We start from the raw sequence: 24,418 nt of genomic DNA, 5'->3' as shown, positions 1-24,418 counted from the left end.
GTACGACATCCCATTATAAAAGATACCTTTATACGTGTGTCTCAGCTTACCACTAGTGAGTTGATGTAAGCTCACGTGATGCGATTTGAATAATTGATCACAGCTCTACAAATACGTATTTTACACATTGGATTTTTGCATGTCTCTTATTTTTCATATCTAACATCGAGGACTCGCCAGAAGGATAGGAGAGAAAATATAGGAAAAGTGAAACGGAGGATTGAGCATAAGTAAAAGGAGAGTATATTGTACATTCTAAATTTTCACTTATTATCCAGACCTACTCTCATATTGTCTACTGGAATCTGACGGACATGCACTTTATTTGATGATGCAGTGACAGCTGTCTCAAATCTCCTGCCGAGGGTAATTTAGCCAGGAACTACATTTTAATTAAACTGAGAAGTCAACAAGGACCTTGCTTATAAGATGGGTATTCAAAACTAGGACCTGCGGGAGGGCTGGTACCAGCCAAAAAGAAATAGCGGTTATTTGTTACTCCATCTGGGACACACAAGGGACCTTATTTATGGAATTATAATGAGGAGGAGGAATGTTATGGCTATCTAGCCTTTTCTGGGGGTTTCTCTGCATGTTATTGATATGGTGTTGTACTTAAAAATGTTGTATTGATTTTGAGGCACTTTTAGAATAATGTAACATTATTTATATTTTCAGGTTGACACAACAGAGGTGGTTACTTCTTTTTTTATATTTACTAAAGTTTTAAGAAAATTTCTCTTTTTATTCCACCAGCTGCATTAGGTCACTTTTTATCTATAGGGAAATTTTTCTGTTTAAAAATACTGGTTGTTTATTTTATTTTTTTGTCACATGGGATGACATTTCCTCTGGAAGTGGTATAAGTTCCTACCCTTTTTTGTCTATGTTCCTACAGTGTAATGCACTAAGGGGTAGATGTATGAAGCAGACAGTGATAAGGGAGGAGAAGTGAGGTGAGCCAGAGGAGAAGTGGACAAAACCATGTTGCACTGTAGGTGTGGCAAATGTAGCATGTGCAGAGAGTTAAATTTGGGTGTAAAAATAAAGACAGTATTTACCCTGCACAGAAACAAAATACAGTAACTCACTCTCTTCACATGTTACATTTCCCCATCTGCAGAGCAACATGGTTTTGTCCATTTGAGAAAAAAATGTGCTTTGCGATCAAGTCTGCGTTAGGCGCAGGGTTGAAAGGATTTTATGTATTTAATCAAGTGACAGCCTTCCTCAACAGATTATGCTATGATGGCTGTTATGATTGGTTTTATATTTAGTCTCTGCATACCAAGTATGTTGTCATTTTAACACTTTAATGACACATTTCTGTGAAACAGAAGGACCTTCTGTGAGGAGTAAAATGAACGCAATCATTACACATTCTGCATATCTGTAGCTTTTTGTCTCTTTTAGAAAAAGCTAAACTGAGCACCAGACCTGTTTTTCACTGATATGGCTCTACATAGGATTTGGTGGTCCTTATTAACAGGTGGTTGCACAAAGCATCATTGCACTTTGGGTCTCTCTCTTATACATACTTTTCTCAAATCATCATTCTTTGCTGCATGCCCTGACCCTTACCACATACTTGCCTACCCTCCCGGAATGGCCGGGAAGCTCCCGCAAATCGGGTCCCCCTCCTGGCCCCCCAAGTCTCCCACATTGCCCGCAGCCCCCACACCCCCCCTTCCCCACTGCAGCAAGTTACAATTTTCGGGGGTACACAGGGAAGGGGTGGGGCTAAAATGCCGCGAATCGCATCATATCCAGTCATTTTAGACCCTCCCCCAATCCGCGGACCCACAAATTGCCAAGGCTGACTGTCATGGGGGCAGGCTTGGTGACGTCATCCTCGTCCCGCCCCCTGACACATAGCCTCGTCCAGCCCGAGGAGTGTAAAAAAACTAGTAAAGTATTCCTTACCTGCATCTACTACTGGGCGTACAAGACATGGAGACGGCTAAGTATGTACTACTTTAAGGTAAAGCAGGCTGCTATTGGCCAAGGCATCATAAGTTTTCAACATTTATTCTAAATATCAGAATTTGATATATCACAGGCCTCTAAATTAGGGATGGCGCTCTGCAAGGAGGTTCAGCAAGAGCAGGGCTAACAAACAACCTACGAAAATGCTTTGGGGGGGGGGGGGGTGTATTCAATGAGTGCCAATATTTCTGACATATGCGCACAGCTCGGTGACTGATTTATATTTTTTATTATAAAAGTTGTACTAAAGCAAGTTGGCCCATGAGGGCGACAGAAACTTGGCTGGCAAAAGCAGTGTAGTTTAGTGAACCTAATAAACCAGCTGCTAACTTAATGGGATTACCAATCCCGGTGAGCCAGACAAAGGGCCTTATTTTGGTTCATTCTTTCTGACAAAATCCTTCTTAGATGGGCAAAACCATGTGCACTGCAGGTGGGGCAGGTGTTACTTGTGCAGAGAGAATTAGATTTGGGTGGGGTTTTACTTCAAAGTGAGATCTATATTGCAGTGTAAAAATAAAGCAGCCAGTATTTTCCCTGCACAGAAACAAAATTACTCACCCAAATCTAATTCTCTCTGCACATGTAACATCTGCCCCCCCTGCAGTGCACATGGTTTTGCCCATCTAAGAAGGATTTTGTCAGAAAGAATGAACCAAAATAAGGCCCAAAGAGAAAAACAGAAAGAAAGAGAAAGTCACTGACACAAGTAAGCGGGGAAATGCGTCAGCTCCTGAATCTTTTTACTACTTGGAAGAATTGCCGGCCGGCCTATCGAAGCCTAAACTCAAACCAGAGCTTTGTCTCCAACTATCCAGTACGTTCTGTGACCACTGCTGCTGATGAATTTTCTTTTTCCCTACATGCCACCCAGCCAATAATCAGGGTCTGGTAAATATAAGTTTCAATTAACTGTTCCGTTCTATTATTACCATTTTTGACTTACTACTGAAACTACCATTGGCTAGCCATATTAACCGGAGGACTGGTGGACAGTGTTGAAATAATTAATCCCGACTGTTTACATTGTTGGACTCCCTGTATACTAACATCATTAAAGAATGGCTGATCTCTTAGTCCTAACACACTAAGGCTGACAATAGTGGATTTATCAAGTGGGATCTTTTGGCAATAACCCTATTCTCCTTAAAAGGATATTTTAGTAGCTATTTATTCATATTTTTATAATATTTATTTATTTTGTGTTTGGTATCGGCCGGTACCCATTAGATGGACTATTAAACTGTATATGACCTACTGTCATTCTATGTTTGTTACTGTATCTATAAATGCTACTGTATGTTTCAAACTTTCTAAAGACCGGCTTCTATTTGTACCTAAATCCGAGTGCTTGCTTTCTGTCTTTCTCTTTGTTAAGCAGGTGCTCTGGTTTGCTGGCAGCTGTCTGTATTACTCCAGCCCTCTCCCACAGTGTGTGTGCTTCTCTATGCGTTTGCGTATTCCTTACCTTCCTGCTTCTCTTCCGGTGAAGCCACTGTATGACTGTAGTGTAGATGACTGCCAACAGGGATGAAACTCATACCTTCCAACTGTCCCTATTTTAGTGGCACAGTCCCGCTATTAGGAAACTGACCCACTGGGTACTTATGTATTATCTGGGCTCCCATGTTAAATGCACCCCATTTTTTCATACCCCTACTATCCAACTACGCATGGAGTTGATTTTATATAGTGTGGCGAGCACAGCGAGCCACCGTGCCCGAAGCGTGGTGAGCGCAGCGAGCCCCGCGAGGGGACGCGGCCTTATAAGAAAAACGGGAGTCCAGATATTACATAAGTACCACCCACTGTCCCACTTGAACTTGATAAAATCTATGGGGACTCGGTTGGAGAACAATCCTCGGACTAACACATTGGCCCTATATTAAATATGGATTATAATTAAGGGCCCGATTCTAGTTAGTTTGGTAAGATGCTAGTATCGCAGCTTACCGAACACCGTAGACACCACCCTGCTGAATAGCCACCACCCCGCTACCAATTCCCCGCGGTACCATGCGAGGGGATGTGTAATAAAAATACATCCCCTTGCATGCCTACGCTGCAGGAGAAATCATTCGATGATCGTTGACCATCAAATGATTTCTCTCTGCTTCCCAAATAAAAGTCAGTCTGAACTGACTTATTTGCGCGTGCCTGCTTTAAGACAGGGCGGGCGGCTGACGTCCTGCATTGGCCTGCCCGCATAGCCATGGGAATGCCCAGTATTTTCATGGGGATGCCCATAAAATGCTGGGCATTCCTATAGGCGACCCCCATCCACCCCCCCCGATCCTTGCGAAAAGCTCGGTGACTATGCAAGTTGCCGAAATCATTCTTGTGCCTTTAGTCCTGCCCAGGGCCGGTGCAAGGCACCGGAGCGCCCCAGGCAAGTCGGGGTGGGGGCGCCCCGGTGTCTGCCGCCCAGGCACCTGTCCTGCGGCGCTGTAAAGCTGGCAGCAGGGGGTCCCTGCAGTCAATAAGAAATAACGAGTGCTATCCGCCGGGCTATGCGGAAGCGCTTCTGTTTTGGAAACACTGGCCGCACGGCGCACGCTGATTGGCTGAATCTCAGCCAATCAGCGTGCGGCCAGTGTTTTCCGTTGCCTTTTCTCTGCCATGTAACATCCTCCCCCACTGCTGTGCCTTCATAGATACGGTCAGCACCTAACTCCCTCTTTTCCATTGCCTTTTCTCTGCTTCTTATTTTCCGTTCTCTTTATTATTTTTATTCTTTGTTTGTTACATCTTTTTATTATTGATAATCCTGTTATTGTTTTTTTTATATACTTCAGTCTATAATATATTTGGACTTAATACAGGATTATTAGGTGTCTTTACGGATAGATCTAGGCCTTGTGTTTCTCCTGTTATATTTGTGCTATTGCTCATCCTGCTATGGTTCAATATTGCCATATCCTGTAGGTCTCTTTTTTTCTTATCTGTCCTTTCCTGTTGATTTCAATAAAATCAGATTGCACATAAACAATCCATTTGCAACATGTAATATGAACATTCTCTTGTGATGGGTGCAAATATGTTTTTGTCAAAATGATCATTATATTTATATATGTTGGGTCATATTTTATCTGTAGATAGATTTCCTTGTAAATGTTTAGGGCATATGCAAATATCTAATAATAAAATAGTAAATACATATGTTCCTACAGAAGAGGACTAGTGCTTCCTCCCTGCAGTCTGCCTATCATGGTAGGGATGGCCATTGTTGCCTTTGATATCAGTGGTTTCCATCTATGGCAATAGTCCAACTGGCCACTTATAATGTCATACTACGGAATAAATGTTTTTACCTATCGATGGTCTTCCATTTTGTTTGACTGAACTGTCGGCCAATCAAAACACAGAGTCAGGGCTTCATGGGTGTTGGAAGCAGAGCTGTGGTCTGTGTCCTGGCCCTTTGGGGAAAAAGTAAAACAAAACTATTAGTTTAAGCTTGAGATCAGCGACTTGCAAATAACTAGCACTATCCGCCGGGAGGCGGCGGTGGATGCACTGCTGGGTTTGAAAACACTGGCCACACGCTGATTGGCTGAGATTCAGCCAATCAGCGTGCGGCCAGTGGTTTCAAAATCAGAAGCACTTCCCGCGCCGCCACCCGGCGGATAGCGCAAGTTATTTCCAAGTCACTGCAGGGACTCCCCCAACTCAATACACAGCGCCGCAGGGAACCCACTGACCGTGGCTTGAAGATAGCACCGCAGGTCCCCCCGCGCCGCCGCTGCCTGCTACTGCCAGCTCCCCTCTGCACCCACAAGGAGGGGAAACTGGGGGCGTAACAAAAGTGCCCGCAGACCCCAATTTTTTCAGTACTTACCTGCCGGAGTCCCAAATTGGCAACACAGCTATGCAGAAACCACCAGCAAATAGTGCGGCAGCTAGAAAATCACAGGGAAATGCCTGTGCCACACAAGACCTGCGCATGACTCTAATAGAGCATTGTATTGCGCAAGGTCCACTGAAGAGGATAGATCAACTGTGTAAAAATAAATCAACTGTTGTGCCCTAAAATTATACTTATTAGAATTCAATAACTAAACAGATTTTGCACAAATCCCTGATGTGTTCAGTGCTTGTGAACTATTCTCAGTCATTTTATGCATTTATAGGAATCAAACACTGCTATCAAGTGGCACACCTTCTAGTTTTAGTAGAGACCCAAAGAAGAGGATACAATGCACTAGTAAATGTCTGAAGGGAGCTACTAGAGAACATAATAACTTAAAAACAACTGTCCAGTGTAGTGACCTCTAGGTATGGAAGGATTAAAGCAAATGCAGATGGTAGTTTTAAATATGGTATTTGCCTTACTGCACTACCCATATTGGAAAGATCCCAGTGGAAGTGACATTTGCATTTGTTTGCTGGAAAGTTTCTATATCATTTATTCTGAACACGAAGTTATTGCTAATTTGAAATCTGAAGCGAAGTACAAACAATTTTTTTTATTAAACATAAGCAAACATGTCAATATGCCAATAAATAAAGCGTTGCAGCTCAGAGTAATATAATGGAACACAATAAGCAACAAAGAAACAATGACAAGAAAGACATGAACATGTACAAGCAGTAAAATGCAATGAAGTGCGTGTTCCAGCAGTAGCTAAGGAACAGCATGGTAGTAAGCCACTCAAAGCAAAAGGTGACATAATAAGAAAACAAAACAATTTAATAAAATGGGAGAAGAGTTACACAGGAAAAAACAGGTCGGGAAGGGGAACATTTGTGCACATGGTAACAGGATGATTTTGTAAAACACTAGACAATATTTTGAATGATTTGCCCAGCTCCAATGGTTCGGAACAACACGGTTTGTCCACGGTGTATGCACTATCTGTGCACCCCCAAAGTCGTTAGCGACCTCTTCTGGTTTTCCCTGCAGAAGGGTCAATCAGAAGACCACGCTAGGGATGCCACCACCCCATCGTTCCCTGCATCGGTAAGTGCACATACATTCGCTGATACAGAGTCCCCTTAACCTCCACGTAGCCTACACTGTTGTGTTGGGTACACATCATCTAGTGCAGCGGTTCTCAAACTGTGGGTCCTGACCTTCTCAGCATGGGGTCACGACTCCATGTTGATGACCATCAGGCTGATGACTTTTGTTATCTCAGTCAGTGATTCAAGGAGTCTGAAAAATCTGTTGTATTGTCTGTTATGTCAGACTCCTCCCATAATTTTGTGCTGCCATGTATGTGCTGTCTGCTGACTGCACATGTGATGTGATGACCTTCTGCAGTAACTTTTTGGGGTCCCATAATTATTTTTTTGTCTGATGGGGTCTCGGTGCAAAATAGTTTGAGGACCCCTGATCTAATGTGTACCCAGCTTTAGTATCATACCAACCAGTATTTGAAAACAATGTTTGAATTGTGATTTGACTAATGATGGCTTAACAGGTTATCGAATTACCTGCAAAGAAACATCAAGAGCGAAAACCTGACTGACTGAGTATTAGAGTGAGAGATTGGAGTCAAAACTAGAGAAGGAAACAAATGGACATGATTCAGAGATGTTGGCAAATGCCATTGCAGCTGTGAATTTGTACACAAACATCGACTGCACATCGGTAAAACATCAACTTTCTGAGTTGACCCAATGGGCACCCGGCATGGTCAGATACTGGAGCCTTGGCAACTATATATGGGATCACAGTTGCAAGATGTGACCAGATCCAGAAATGGCTGTGAAATGTCTGCGCTTAAGTCGCTGCGTCCCCATTACCTCCACAAAAGGTCCATTACTGAATAACTGTGGGAAAAATCCTCTCTGTGACCTCCATTGCAGGCCCAAGTTATAGACACACACACACACACACACACACACACACACACACACACAGTGGCAAAGACACTACTCTACATAAAGCATGAACATTCTGTGTATCTCTGAATAAGGCTCAAAGTAAGGTAAAGGAACCGCTAATCACAGACGATAATGGGAGAATGAGAGAGAGAGACTATTCTTATATATTTCCAGTTTCTTATATAGCGCAGCAGATTCCATTGCACTTTACAATAGTAGACAGTGATAGAACAAACTGGGTAACAACAGACAGACTTGGAGGTAGGAGGGCCCTGCTGCAAGCTTACAGTCTATAAATATAAAACATAGTAATAGTGAATGATGCATGGATAAAATAGCTTAGATATTTTAGCAATAAAGAAAAATGACATCAACAATGTTGATTAATTTATACAAAGGTTCCTTACAGTGTAATATCGCAGTATAGTTCCAGCAAAAGGATCAGGCTAGATTATAGTTTTGTATTTCATTTAGCAAACTAATTATACGAGCAACACAGATAAGAGTCATATAAAGGAGAAAAAATAATATATGTAAATAATAAAAAAAAATAACAAGACATAATCACTACAATGGGCAGTATTCAATGAGAAAGTTCTCTGTGCATGAAGAGCGTTTTATTTCGCTCTCCATGCACTCTCCGTGTTTTAGCGGAGATTCTCCATGTTTGGAGATTCTCCGTCACGGCACTTTACCCACTATTCAATGTGGCTGATGCTCGCCGCCACTCGCGGCGAGTCTTAACCCCTGCAGCGGACCAGCGTCCGCGGCAGGGAGCTTTCAGGGAGCCGGGGGACGGAAGCAGCCAGAGAGATTAAAGTCTCCCTGGCTGCTCCAGAGGAATGTGGTGGGGAGGGGGGCTCCCCAGGACCCAGGCAGCACAGGCTGCCCCCCCCTATAGCCAGCAGGGGACCCAGTATTCACTGCACCCGATCGTGCATATTAACGATCGGGTGCAGTGAATATATGAATATCTAATGAGCGGCTCGAGCGCTCCGGCCCCCTGCTGGCTGCACTGTGTAAAAAAAAAAAAAAAAATTTAAAAAAATATATATTTTTAAATTAAATATATATCCATGTGCTATAAGCACATGAATAAAAATAACATGCCCCTTCACAGAAAAAAAAAACCTGATTTTTTTACACCAAAATTTAAAAAAAAAACCTTTTAGTTTAAAAGTTCACATTCCAGCTCCCCATCAAAAGATGGAGAATTGCTACACGGAGAGACACGGAGAAAATCACTTAGAAAGATGGAGAATATTTCACATTGAATAGGGTTGCTCGCTTTTGGAGAGTAAAATGCTCCGTCCAAGGCGAAAAAAGCAAAAATTCTCCATAAAACACGGAGAACTTTCTCATTGAATACTGCCCTTAGAGTGTAAAGAAAAAGTACAATTTTGGAAATAATGTATTTCCCTATGGTAGACATATTATGCATTGATTACTATTGTGTGAAAACAATGTGAGTCCCGCAGTAGCATCATTGCAACCTACCCGCCTCACCCGACATACAGAGAGTGTAGATGCCAAATTAGCATAAAACATAGCTGAAACAACAAGCAGCAGAAATTATATGGGCCCTTATTCTGATCGGTGCGGTAATATCCGCGTGCGTTCGTGCCGCCGATGTTTTGTGTCTGCGCATGTGCAGAGGCGTCTCTGCGCATGTGCGAGCGGGGCGTACGGCCAAATCCCGAACAGGGGGTGGAGAGGGGCGTGAAGGGCTATTTGGGCTCATTACCATATGCATACGCCCCGCGTTTCATGGGCGTTCCCATGAAAACGCTGGGCGTACGTATGGTAATGCGGCCGTGACGCACGTGTAGGGGGCGGACATATGTCATCGCCGGATGTCAGCTGCCCGCCCAGATCCCTGCTTTTGCACGGAAAAATGTCCGTGTGGCCCGAGGTTGCGGGAGCTGGTGGATCACTCGGTCCTGCATTCGATGGTCTGCGACCATCGAATGATGGGGGAGGTTCCCTGAGATGGAGGAGGCGTATTCCGTGAAAAATACACGTGCGTTCCGTTCGGCCAGCTTCTTACCGCGTACGGACGGAGTTGGCGATCCGTATGGAAGGCGGGGTTTCGCACGCACGGTCCTGGCCGCATATTCGGATCCGGCCGCACCGATCAGAATAAGGGCCATGGTGATGGCCCAAGGGTCACTTATACCAAACCAAACCAAATGGTCACATGACAATTTGACCCAATGATAAACTTCTAAATAAAACTCCCAAATAACCTATTGTGTGCAGTGAGATTCCCCAGGGCAGCCACCCTAACTGTAACCAGAGAACCCCAATAACACAATCTACTCAAATTTTCTAACTGCCCCAGCTCAGAATGCGTTCCTCTCCTGGATAAACTCTACAAGTCCCAGAGGAAGCCTTCATGACAAAAACTACATGGATGGTGCTGGTTGTTATCATTGGCTACTACAAAAATGTATATATTTTGACAACTTGTGCTGTTGTGCCAACCAGTCCCAATAGTTGCTGCACTAAATTGGAATCTCTTACCCACAGCTGGCTTGGTTAAGATCCCAAGCAAGAGCAACCAATCCAAACACATTTAGGAAGATCCCAATGATGTCCTGTCTCTGCAGGTCCAATATATTTGGTATCTTTATTGTTATCGCACTTTAACTACAAAACACTATAGAAACACTTATGGCCTCAGCATAGCACTTGAATAACACAACACCACGTAAAGTATATTTCTGTGTATGTATATATTATATACAGTGTGCAAAGACACATACACTATACATATGATTTGCTAATACTGCTTTATTGCTGAAGTTGTGTTTTTTTCAAACACACACAAAAAAATACAGGTTGAACACTGATTATCCGGGATCCTCATTTCCAGCACAGATTACCGAATTTGCCTGATTATCAGTGATACCATTTTAAAGCATTGTGACAACCGCAGCCCAGCTTGCTCCTCCGCCACACCACCAGCAGCTCGTCTCCGGCTCACAGGGCAGCACGACCCCCCCCCCCCCTTCCCACCTGTAACTCGTTCCCCCCTGCCTCTCAAAACCCTCCCACTGCCCTTTTAACTACTTCTAAGCCCTCCCACAGTCCCCTCTACGTCCAAAGACCTAACAATACTAACTTCCCCCGGCACCGGGATTAAAGGAGGTTCTGGACCATCGGTTGCTGGAAAATCAGTGGCATACCTGTACTATATATTGAATATATATGTGTTTTTGTAACACATCCCGAAACGGCGGCGGGGGTATTCGGCAGGGTGGGCTCTCTGGCGCTCGGTAAACTGCAATCTTCGCAGTTTACCGTGTCAAGCAGAATCAGACCCTTTATATGTTTTTCAGCGTACAATTGTTACACCAAACAAATGCAAGTTTGCGAAGGAGGGATCCCCTGCTATCTTCTGTTCTAACTGAGATTTCATTGTTTCTCTTACAAAAAAGGCTCTCTTACAAAAAGTTGTTCTTCAAAGTAGAGGATTTAATGTGGTACAAACGGAAAAATTGTACGCTCTGCTGAGCCAGACTATATTCCTACATTGCAATGACAACGACAAAACTCTGTTGATAAAGGTAAATCCCTACAAAGCATTTACTTATTTATTAACAGTTTCTTATATAGCGCACACATATTCCGCAGCGCTTTACAGAGACATTTTGAACATTCACATCAGTGGAGCTTACAATCTATATTCCCTACCACATAGACACGTGCAAACAGACATTCTAGGGTTATTTTTGTTGGGAGCTAATTGACCTACCAGTATATTTTTGGAATGTGGGAGGAAACCGGAGTACCCGGTGGAAACCCACGCAAGTACGGGAAGAATATACAAACTCCATACAGTTAGGGACATGGTTTGAATCGATCCCATGACCTCTGTGCTGTGAGTCAGCAATGCTAACCATTACACCATCCGTACTACAGAGCATTTGTTTGTTATTATAATAACAGAACAGATTTTAGATCAATTGATTCTATTAGGAGGGAATTCAATTGGAAGTGAGGTCTAGCAAGGATAAAATTATATCATAGCTGCTTAAATAAATTACTGTACATACAGTTCTATATCCGGTTCATTAGGTCATTGAGAGTGTTCTTACCTATGGTGTTGTGGCATGGTTCGGTCCCTGCTTTGCTGCTGACCGTAAATCCCTTCAGAGGGTAGTATCAGTTGCAAGCAAAATAATTGGGGTTGCCTTACCAAGCATACAACATATATTTGGGAAGCGGCTTCTCTCAAAGACAAATATTATCCTGAGGGACCCTTCTCACCCGAGTGGTGATTTGTTTTCCTTACTCCCTTCAAGCAAGCGATACCGTTCAGTCTTGTTTAAAACCAAATAATATAGAGAGAGTTTTTTTTTTCGGTGGCAATCCGCACTTTAAATACTTAGTGCCAACTGTGAATCATGCACAATGGATTCAGTATTGAATCCCGGCGGTCGGGATCCCAGCGTTCAGAATCCCGACGCCGGAATCCCGACAGCCGAAATGCCGACAAGGGGGGGACGTGCTACGCTCGGAACACTAATTTATTCTCCCTCCAGGGGTGTCGTTGACACCCACGGAGGGAGAAAGTGTCGGCATTTTGGCGGTCGGGATCCCGACCGCCGGGATGGTAACTGCATCCCTGCACAATCCCGTACTCCAGTGTTACCTCTTTTTTCCATTGTTTTTGTCTGTATTGCTTATATTTGAATTTCATTTAATGTTCATTACATGTGGGCATTTTATGACAATAAAGATATTATTATTATTATTATTATTAAAACTTTGTTTTATTGTTTTTATTTCAGGACATGGAAGAAGTAATTACCCACGTTCGGATGTGAGGCGCTCATATCATCCAACATGAAAATGCCTAATAAAAACTTTTTTCTTTTTACTGTTTTACATTAAATGTTTAGTGATAATTACTGTGCCATTTGCCTTTTTAGTCCATAAAAGTAATGTGTGTGTGTGTGTGTCTGCATGTAGAAAGATGAAAGATTTAACCCCTTGAGTGGTATGCCCGGAAATTTTCCGGGCTCAGCTAGGCTGTTTTTCCGGGCATACCACTTATATAGAATAGGTGTGCGCCAGTGGTGTCCAGGTGTGCACCACTGGCGCAGCACCTCTGGAGCACCCCCCCCCCCCCCCCACAAATCCCCCAGTCGTCGTCATCCCCGTCACCTTTCCTCTGGCGAACAGTGCCCCGGAGGTCCTATGTCCTGCCAGCCAGCCCGTCACTCATGACGTCGGCGGCAGGCTCGGGTATCGGAGCGGCTCGGGGGGACCCGAGTCCTCCCGAGCTGCGAACATCCCCCAGCCTACCGCCGACGTCACTGCTCAATGTGACAGGCGGCTGAGGAGAGGGGTGAGAGCGGCAGCAGGGAAGCGGAGGGGGGGGGGGGGCTTCCATCTTTCTGTGGTGGGTTTTGCTGGGGCAGGATAAACCTGCCCTGGTAGGTTTGTCCTGCCCCAGCCATTACCCACCACTCAAGGGGTTAATATACTTTCAGTCCACGATCAGGGAAACAAAAAATGTCACACTGTATTGAGGGTTGTTTAATTGCTACTATATTATAATTAGGGGCTGATGTACCAAGCAGTGAAAAGAGTGAAGTGGACCAGTGCAGAAGTTGCCCATGGCAACCAATCAGTCTCTATGCATGATTTAATAGAATGTACTTGACAAATGCTACATCCAGCTGGTTGGTTGCTATAGCAGAGCTGGATTAAGTATGTATATGTGTGTGTGTGTGTGTGTGTGTGCACATATACACATTGTATTACCATGAGATCCTGCATAATCCAGAAATGTGGCTCATATGCTGTTTGTTAATTCAATATAATATAATCTTTTAACCCTTTGAGTGCCAGCGTTGCTGTGAGCGATCCTCGAAAAACACCAGCATCGCTCACAGCCACTGTTCTTCTAGTATAAACACATACAAATACAGCAGAGTCAATTGATTGAAGTTTAGTTAAATATTGCACCCCAAAAAAAAAAAGAACAGTCGCTGTGAGCGGCGCTGGCATTTTAAACGGATATTTTGAGGATCTCTCACAGCTACGTTGGCACTCAAAGGGTTGAAGAAAAATGTTTGCTTGGCAATTTTCACACCTATTTGGACAAATTCCCTTGGCACTCAAGGGGTTAATACTGCAGTGCCATGTGTGAACTGTATTCATTCTTGACCCTCAGCAGAGGGATGGAATGGGATGCCGGCAGTCAGAATACCGACGCAGACATCCCAATCAGAAGTATACCCCTACACCACACCCACAGCAGTGTTAGCAGCTTCCAGATGTCAATTGGTGCAGGGGGGATTTTTGGATCCACAGCAAGTAGGTATACCTCTGACACGTTTCACACCACTAGGGGCTTTTTCAAAGAGTCGTGTGTCCAGAATTAAGTCACCCATATTTCACTTTTGTTATAATCAGAAAGCGCAGAATCTCATATACAGGGTAAGACAAACGGGCGGCACTCTCCAGTCTTATTCAGGCTAAAACAAGCCTTTATATGGATAAATAAATGCTTGTTTTATCCTGAATAAGACTGGAGAGTGCCGCCCGTTTGTCTTACCCTGTGAATTGATGTCCTGCATCGTGGGAAGGCTACCCCAGCAAATATTTGGACTTATAAATACAAGTGAGTGCCGGGCCCCTCTTACTTTTAAAATGGTGGCATAGGCTTGCGGACAGGGGACGTGCCCTCACAGCCGAGATTCCCCTTCTAGTCACTACAGGGGTCTGGGAGATGCGGGATACCTACACAGAGTGCTGTGGCTCCTACACTGTGACAGGAACCAGGAAGTGGTCCACCCACAGGTGTAGGTTTAAGGATTTCAGATTTAGAATGGGTCTGAAAGAACCGTCTGGTTTGGGGACTAAGAAAAGAAAGGAATGAAATCCCTTCTTTCTTTCCTCCTGAGGTACCGGGATCACCACTCCCTTTGTTCGAACAGCGACGTTGCGGCCCCCAAGAGGGCTTTCTGCAATCGAGCTTCTTGCGGTAGGGGTGTAGGAAGAAATCTCCTTGAAGGGGCACCCCTGAGATTGATCCTGTAACCCTGGGAAATGATGGAAAGTACCCAAGGGTCCGTGGTGGAGAAGGTCCAGGCATCCCGAAACTGTAGGAGGCAACCCCCCACTCTGATCCCAGAATGGGGAGTCTCCGCCCCGTCATGTGGAGGACTTATCCTCACTTTTAGAGGGCTGTTTCTTTGCAAAGGCCCCAAAACGGGATCTGGGTGCCCTTCCCTTGCTAGAGCGAAACTTTCCCCTTCCTGTTTGTCCTCTATTGGATGCACCCCCTCGAAAGGAGGAGCGAAAGGACATGCTTAAAGCCCCAAACCACGACACTCTATGCTTAGACCTGGTGGGAAGGAAAGTGCTCTTTCCCCCCGTGGTTTGTTTAATAATGGAAACAAGTTCCGCCGCAAAAAGAAGTTCTCCTTTAAAAGCCAAAGCCTCTAGACACTTCTTGGATTCACCGTCAGCTTCCCAAGCTTTAAGCCAGAGAGCTCTCCTAGCTGTCACGGAGGTGGCTGACACTTTTGACGCCATCTTGGCACCTTCTTCCCCAGGTTCACAAACGTACTCCACAGCACACCTTAGCTTTTCAGCCAAAGCAAAAGCTTCTGTGTCAGGCTGAAGTTGATTACACAAGGTATCAGCCCACTTCATCATGGCATTGCATACCCAAGCAGACGCAATGATAGGGCGTAAGGAAAATCCCACCCCTTCAAACACAGCCTTAAGACAACCTTCAATCTTCTTGTCCACGGGGTCCTTAAAAGCAGCACCCCTTGGACAGGTAAAGCAGTCGATTTAGACAACCTGGCAACAGCTGCATCCACCAGAGGGGTCTTTTCCCATAATTTTACATTCTCCTCTAGCATGGGATACATGTTTGCAAATCTTTTGGGCATGAGAAGCATCTTATCAGGCTTTTTCCATGCTTCTCCAAGTAAAACCTTCATGCCCTCACCTGAGGGGAAAGTAACTGCATCCCTGCGCAGTTTCTTAAATACACTATGAGCTGGCACTTTATCCTCATCTGAGAGATTCAAAGTCTGCTTAACTGCTAGGATCTGGGGCCTTATTCTGATCGGTGCGGCCCGATCAGAATATGCGGCCGCAACCGTGCAGGCGAATCCCCGCCTTCCATACGGATCGCCACCTGCCGTCCGTACGCGGATATGTGGCGATCCGCATGAAATTGGACGGGGATACGCTTCCTCCGTCTTGGGAGCTGCCCCTGCATTCGATGGTCGCCGAACATCGAATGCAGGGCCGCACGCTCCACCAGGTCCCGCAACACAAGACCACACGGACACTTGTCCGTGTGAAATCATGTATGGGGGCGGGCAGCTGACATCCGGCGATGTCAGATGCCCGCCCCGTACCCACGCGTCACGGCCTCATTACCATGCATACGCCCCGCGTTTGCATGGGAACGCCCATGAAACGGGGGGCGTATGCATAGGGTAATGAGGCTAAGTAGCCCCTCACGCCCCTCTACGCCCCCTGTGCGGCGTATAAAGAATCCGTGCGGCGAAATCGCCTGCACATGCGCAGAGTGACCTCTGCACATGCGCAGACGATCAACATCGGCGGTCCGTCCGCATGCGGGAATATCCGCACCGATCAGAATAAGGCCCCAAGTCCTCAATCCCAGGGACAGAAGACTCATATTCTTCCCTCTGGTCCCAAAAGGTATCCTCGGCACACACACCTTCATCATCAGAATCTAAATTCAGCAGGGGAGGTGTAGATAAAGGGTGCCTGGGGGAAGTAACCTCAGGAGCCTTGGCAAGCTGCTCCATGAAAGCATTAATTTTATGGACACTCTGAGCAGTGTCCTGCATAACCTGCAGTAAAGCAGGGTCCCCCTGACAGGGGGTGATAGAGCCCACAGAAGGTTGAGAGGGGGAAAAAGGCCTAGGAGATTTCACTAGATCATCTCTCTGCCTATTCAAAGCCTGTACCAAGGCATTTATAGATCTCCCCAAGGCAGCCGCCCACGCAGGTTTAGGCTGCTCAGACCTCTGGGCTTGAGCCCCACTGGGCACAGACTCACATGAAGGGCACAAATCCCCCTGATCCATCTGTTCAACTATTAATTTAACACAGCAAAACCTGCAGTTAATTAACATGGCAGGCGCTCCCTCCCCAAGAGCAGCCTCACTACACCTTTCTGTCATGATTACACACAGTGCACAATGTCAGGCATCTGCACAGAATGTAAATTTTTTTTATTAAAAATAAATAAAATATCAACAATAAGAATACATATATGTGCACTTCATAAGTATTTCATTTTGCAATTGCAAGACAAAGACGAACAGGACTCACAACATTTAACATAAAGAGGCTTTTCTTATAGCTTGATTTGCTGATATGAGGCTGGATTTAAAAGTCAATCAAAGCGACAAATTTTGTGCAAGCAAGGCTTTTTGTATAGTTACCAGTCCCGCATAGTTGGAGGAGACAAATCTCCAGATGGTGTGTCCGGCTTGTTTAGTGTCCGTGCTGTTAGGTACACAAATTACCTCTGTAGAATGAGAGGAGCTCTCCTGTTTAATACGGAGTAGAGATGGAAAAGCTCTGCATCACCAGTAAGTCCAACAGCTGCTCTGGTCAGTGTGGCAGCGATTATCTGCGGAGATGGTATCTGGCTATCAGTGGTCAGCAACAAAACGCGTTTCTCCGCCTTAGGGTCAGCGGCTTCCTCAGGAAGCCGCTGACCCTAAGGCGGAGAAACGCGTTTTGTTGCTGCAGAGAAAAGGCGCCAGAACAGAGTGTAGGTAGAGACCACGTCTCTGCTTCAGCGGGGAGAGAAGCCTTTTGGCCTTCAGCCGCACCTACCAAGTGCTTCTCCTCACCTCAAGTGTCTCCCCTCAGACCGGGACCACTTGGAAGCATCCAGCTGTGCTGGACTCCTGTAATAGACATCAACTCCATTTCTGGATTTCTGCCTATAAGCCCTGGAAAATGGCGGCACCATAGTGGGGGGGGTCAATCCCCCAAGATCTCCCTAAGCAGGGAGCCGGTTCAGGACTCACCCCAGGGCCCAGGAAACCTCCTTTCCTGGAGGGTAAGCGCTGTGCAGAGAGAGCAGAGAGCTGACAGGATGTGCTTCTGTCAGCCTCTGCTGCACTCTCATGCATAAACTTCCTCTGGAAGTTACACACTGTACACCTGCACTAACTAAGAGAATATTAATAAAATAACAAACACCTAGCTATCTAACAAAAAACGGCTACAGTCAGCAGCCAGTCAGCACAGCACCTACTTCAGTGGGCACCTAAAACGAACTGAGGAATGCTGGGACGCAGAAGGGAGAAGCCTACCTCTCAAAGAAGTCAGCATAGGTGCCTTGCTCCTGAGGACACTCCTATATCCCATGGTTAGCTGTGTCACCAGGATGGATGACAGAGAAATACGTATATTTTTGAGTGCATCTAAAATACTAAAATCTGTGCTTCCTGATGGTTCTCTGCAGAAACTGCTTTTAGACTTGTGACCCATCCTCAAAAAATTGCATTATGGTATGCAAATATTCCAAAATATGGAAAAACTGATGTCCAAATTACCCAAGCATTTTGGATATGGGAAACCTATGGATCCTGGTAGTTCCTTATTAATATCTGTAGGGTTTTGGACCCTGCTACTGCCTAACCCAAAAAACCCCACCCTGTAGCCAAACCCTAACTTCCCCTTCTAAGTACCTACCGCTAAAACTCTCTCTCTCCCACAGCCTAACCCTAACCTTTCCCCACTCAACCTAACGCTGCCCGCATATTTAATTTTGGGATGCTGGCAGTTGGGATTCCAAAGCTGGCATCCCAAAAGTGAACATGCAGGCAGCATTAATGCTAGGCCATTGTTGGAATTGCAGATGATGGTATTCCAGTGCCGGTCTTTTGGTGGTAGTCAGGATGCCAATGTCCAGTATTGTGACTGCCACCATCCCTTCTTCCAGGATGCTAACCACATTCCTACTCAACAGTTGTGTCTTTAGTGTAGTGATGATGATTGTATAGTTTACCTAAATAAATAAGCAAACACTAGGTGATATCTACATATCTCCGCAAGAGAAAACATTCCTCCCAGTTACTTACTAGATTCTTGTTATTACTGATATTCTTGCATTTGTGAAAAGTGAAACAGCAAAGAATTTATTGGATATATCCATAGCTCATAAAATGGGGTTTTCTCTCTAAGAGTTGGACAATCCTCTATTTGTGATTTACGTTCTGAAACAAATATACTGGAAAGCACGGTACTAATACTGTTAATATTAAATCTTTTTTTATTATGAATCTGTGATTTTCCTGTTAACCAATTCACCAATGTATTCCTATTCTTGGGTAGCGATCACATTTCATGAGTAGACTAATGGACTTTTATCCATACTATGGAATTGACTAGCCACAGTGCATAGGTGCTGAGTCTAATGCGCCGGTATTGTTCGTCAAGGACCTCCGCAAGGTGGTTTGGACTTGGCTGCACCCCACACGCAGGTCGCGACCTTCTGACTTGGTTTCCTGGTACAGGAGCTGGTATACACTGGAGACTGGACTGAAACTGGATTTCGAAACGATGACACAGTATACTGGAGCTGAACTAGAAACAGAAATGGTTTGGACCAGGCTATTAAAGACAGAGTGTATATGTAGTGCTTATACTTAGATAGAAGGCTGAGGAAAAGCACATACAATATATGCTTGTTGTAGGAAATTGCTGGAGAAATCGGGAAATGTGGATGCTAGCAGCACAGAACTTGATAATGTAATTTAGAATGAGCTTACAGAGGGGGCTCGCACAGCACACATTTATTGAATATTTACCCCTCGATCTATTATCTTCTAGAAGGTGCTAAATAAATAATTAGAGAATTTGATTGGCTGCTATGGTCAACATTCCATCTTCAACAGAACTCCCATCTTAGGAAATGTACCCCTTAGAGTCTGAGCTCTCTATAGCGCAGACTCTGCGCTTCCGGCAGAGAGGAGGGGGCCTGGATCTTAAAATGCCCTTGCATGAAGCTTTATTAGCAAAGAAACTCACAAGGATGCATTTTCATAAACACGGCTGTTGGTTTCAGAAGCAGATTGTAGCAGGGTAAGAACTTGAGTTCACTGAAGAGAAATCAGTGAAATGCAGCTGGGGCTGCACTGAGCAGGTAACAGGTAAGATCTTTAGCTTCATTTACTGAAACTTAAGGCCCCCATACATTAGTCCGACTTGTCCTAAGGACAAGTCGGACCTGATTCCCCCCTGCAGCTCCCCGGGAGGGGGACACACGATTTGGCACTTGATGTGCCAAGTTTTGCAAATGATACATCGCATGCGATGTATCATTTGCAACTCCAGGGGAGCTGCAATGTAAAGGGAGCAGGGGGCAGGGGGACATTGAGGCGGCTGGGGGGACGGACGCTGCGGGGGACACAGCTGCGGCAATTACTTACAGCTGAGCCGGGCAGGGGGAGCCGGGAGCTGTCTGTACCGAAGAAAAAAAAAAGCCCATACAATGAATGGGCAGCCTGTGATTGGCTGCTGAGCGCTCTCTCAGCCAATTGCTGACTGGCTGAGAGAGCGCTCAGCCAATCACAGGCTGCCCATTCATTGTATGGGTTTTTTTTTTTTTTTCCTTCCGTACTGACAGCTCCCGCCGGCTCTATGCCGCCTGTGTCCCCCGCAGCGTCCCCAGCCCCCCCTGCTCCCTCTACCGCCGCGCCGCCCCACTAGGTCCCAAGTCGGGTGGTCGGACGTGCAGCAGGTCCGACCACCCGACGCAGATCCGATGCGCACGGGACCGCGCATCGGATCTGAGGGGACATCAAAACTAGCCGATTTTGGTCCGATTTCGGCCAGATCCGACTGATCTGGCTGAAATCTGACCAAAATCGGCTAGTGTATGTGGGCCTTTAGCTGATTTAGAGAAATCAGGGGCAGATGTATTAATCTTGGAGAAGAGATAAACTGGAGATAAAGCGGAGAAAAGGTAAAAGGAGATAAAACACCAGCCAATCAGCTGTGTTTGAAAAAGACAGTTGGGAGTTGATTGGCTGGTGCTTGATCTCCTTTTACATTTTCTCTGCTTTATCACCAGTTTATCTCTTCTCCAAGCTTAATAAATCTGCCCCTCAGTGTCTTGGAAGAAAAGCCAACAACACAAATACACAGTAATAAACTAGAATATGCAGTCTTAAGGCCCCCATACACTAGGGCGACTTGTCCTTAGGACAAGTCGCCCCCGACTTCCCCCTGAGCTTCCCCGGCTGCTCCCCGGGGGAGCTTGATTAGACTGGCACTTGATGTGCCATTTTTTACATGTGATAAATCGTCTCGATTTATCACATGTAAAAAAACCCGGGGAGCAGGGGGGGGGGGGCTGGGGACTCTGTGTCCCCCGCTGCTGGGGACGCTGCAGGGGACAGCGTCTGTGTCCCCCCAGCGTCTGTGCGGCGAGGCGGTAGAGGGAGCAGGGGGGCTGGGGACGCTGCGGGTGACACGTCTGTGTCCCCCCAGCGTCTGTGCAGCGAGGCGGTAGAGGGAGCAGGGGGGGCTGGGGACGCTGCGGGGGACACGTCTGTGTCCCCCCAGCGTCTGTGCGGCGAGGCGGGAGCAGGGGGGCTGGGGACGCTGCGGGTGACACGTCTGTGTCCCCCCAGCGTCTGTGCGGCGAGGCGGTAGAGGGAGCGGGGGTGGCTGGGGACGCTGCGGGGGACACAGGCGGCATAGAGCCGGGCAGGGGGAGCCGGCGGGACTCGGAGCTGTCAATGGTAGAAAAAAAAAGCCTATACAATGAATGGGCTGCCTGTGATTGGCTGAGCGCTCTCTCAGCCAATTGCTGACTGGCTGAGAGAGCGCTCAGCCAATCACAGGCCGCCCATGCATTGTATGGGCTTTTTTTTTTTTTATTCAATACTGACAGCTCCCGCCGTCTCCCCCTGCGCGGCTCTATGCCGCCTGTGTCCCCCGCAGCGTCCCCAGCCCCCCCTGCTCCCTCTACCGCCGCACTAGGTCCCAAGTCGGGTGGTCGGACGTGCAGCAGGTCCGACCACCCGACGCAGATCCGATGTGCACGGGACCGCGCATCGGATCTGAGGGGACATCCAAACTAGCCGATTTTGGTCCGATTTCTGCCAGATCCGACTGATCTGGCAGAAATCTGACCAAAATCGGCTAGTGTATGGGGGCCTTTACTGCTCAATCTGGAGTCAGGAATGAGCTATTTTGGTACTTGTTTCCTAGCACGGCCACAATCGCGGGCATCGTGTACCTTTAAGTTAAGGTACACGATGCCCGCAATGGACCCGATTTCCTTTGAAGTCAGGTCCATTTTGCCGGCAAAGGAAAAATCGCGGGCATCGCGTCGGTCGGGACCATTAACATTGGCCCCGACGCCCCCGATTTTGCCATAGGCTTCAATGTTAAAATATTTTTTAACATTGAAATCGGGAGCATCGCGTCGGTCTTGTGCCATTATAATGGCACAAGATGAGATGGACTTGATTAAGTCCATCTCACATAGTAAAAAATGTGAAATGGGCCAATATGACCCATTTCACATTATATATGGCCCCGTCGTCACCCCACAATTGACGTGAACCCGAAGTGTGGCGAGCGCAGCGAGCCCGCGAGGGGCGGCGGTGCACGTCCTCCGACCTTTTCATTCCCCTACTATCCATGTCGGAGTGGAGTTGAGAATATAAAGTGATCCCGAAGCGTGGCGAGCGCAGCGAGCCCCGCGAGGGGACGCGTATACCTGTGAATTTATACGCGTACGCTCGCCACGCTTTGGGCTCGGTGGCTCGCTGCGTTCGCCACACTTTATATTCTCAACTCCACGCCGACGTGGATAGTAGGGGAATGAAAAGGTCGGAGGACGCGCACCGCCGCCGCTCGCCACGCTTCGGGTTCACGTCAATTGTGGGGTGGGGTTTACGGTATAAAATTGGGGGTCTAGGGAATATTTTACATTGAATCCAATGTAAAATCGGGTCCCAGGGACCCTATTCACATTTGATTCAATTAAAAAATCGGGTCGGTCGCATCGCATGCGACCAAATCGCATGCGATGCGACCGACGCGATTTTTCCGACACGACCACCCCGATGGAAATCGGTGTGGCCGTGCTAGGAAACAAGTACCGCTATTTTAATTATTGCTCAGGAAGGGAGTTGAAGACCTGGAAGGAATTATATAGGAGAAGCAGGACATAGATTGGCTGCAAGAATCAGCTGAGGCACGGAGCACTCTGACTTGAGGAGATGCTGAAAATCTGAATCCATTTTGTGACTTACATGAATGCATTCACTGAAGAGGTGTAAAACAAATCATTATAAAAGAAGACTAACGTTATCAGTGATCACACAATTTTGATCAGCTAAAGGGACAACCATTTTTTCACAAGATTGTTCTACTTGAAGCACAGACATTAATACACGTTCATAAAGGAAAGTGTATAAAGAGAGACAAAAGATAACAGAGAATAAGGACGAGTAAGAGAAAGAGGGATAGAACAATAGAAAGGGATTAAAGATGGATGTGGAGAATGGTAAATTGTGACAGAGTGAGAGAGAGAGAGATAGAGAGAGAGAGAGAGAGAGATATAAAGGCCCTTATTCTGGTTGGTGCGGATATGTCCGCGTGCGTTCGTTCCGCCGATGTTTTGTGTCTGCGCATGTGCAGAGGCATATCTGCGCATGCGCGAAAGGGACATACGTCCAAATTCCGCATGAATTGTTTACACTACGAACAGGGGTAAGAGAGGGGCGTGAAGGGCTGTTTGGTCTCATTAACATATGCATACGCCCCGCGTTTCATGGGCATTCCCATGAAAACGCTGGGTGTACGTATGGTAATGCGGCCGTGACGCACGTGTAGGGGGCGGACATATGACATTGCCGGATGTCAGCTGCCCGCCCAGATCCATGCTTTTGCACGGAGAAATGCCCAAGTGGTCTGAGCTCGCGGGAGCTGCCTGATCGCTCGGTCCTGCATTCGATGGTATGCGACCATCGAATGATGGGGGAGGTTCCCAAAGATGGAGGAGGTGTATACATGAGAAATCCACTCGTGCTCTGTGCGGTCAGCGGCTTACCGCATTCGGACGGAGTGAGCGATCCGTACGGAAGGCGGGGTTTAGGACGCACGGTCCTGGCCGCATATTCGGCTCCGGCCGCACAGACCAGAATAAGGCCCAAACTGAGCTAACCCAAGAGTGGGAAGAAAGTCGGAAACTTAAGAGTGACAATAAAGTGACGGAATGAAATAGAGGGAAGGTTTACCAGGAGAGATAATCTGGAGAGGACGGTGGGAGGTTATAAAATAATAATAATAAGGTAATGGCAATAGACAGGAAATGAATGATAGTCAGATACGGCTGCATAAATTATATTAGGACAGAATGAAAAAGTGGAATAAAAAAAAAATATGGTGCTAGGACTGAGGCATAGAAGACAGAGAAGAGCAAAGAGAGTATTATCAGAATGGAAAAGGATGAATAGGAGAAAAATATGGAAGAGTTTCTTACTGATAAATTCAAAACAAATATTTATAGTAAATTGCGTTAATCTCTCACCCTGGGTGCCGGATGAGTTAT

At 46.2% G+C, this 24,418-nt stretch overlaps 1 long non-coding RNA gene across 1 annotated transcript in view; it reads right to left on the bottom strand.

Moving 5' to 3' along the window:
• LOC146072612 (uncharacterized) overlaps nucleotides 1–24,418 on the bottom strand; it is a 60,629-nt gene that overhangs the window by 4,052 nt on the left and 32,159 nt on the right. Inside the window, exon 3 of the long non-coding RNA XR_014473216.1 lies at nucleotides 5,298–5,402. This is a non-coding gene — a long non-coding RNA (uncharacterized LOC146072612). The remainder of the gene's footprint in view (nucleotides 1–5,297; nucleotides 5,403–24,418) is intronic.

This window comes from Crinia signifera, chromosome 4, assembly GCF_055691185.1.
Source record: "Crinia signifera chromosome 4, ASM5569118v1, whole genome shotgun sequence".
Lineage (NCBI taxonomy): Eukaryota > Metazoa > Chordata > Amphibia > Anura > Myobatrachidae > Crinia > Crinia signifera.
Note: the sequence above shows the minus strand (reverse complement) of the source record. Positions and strands in the feature narration are given on the sequence as shown.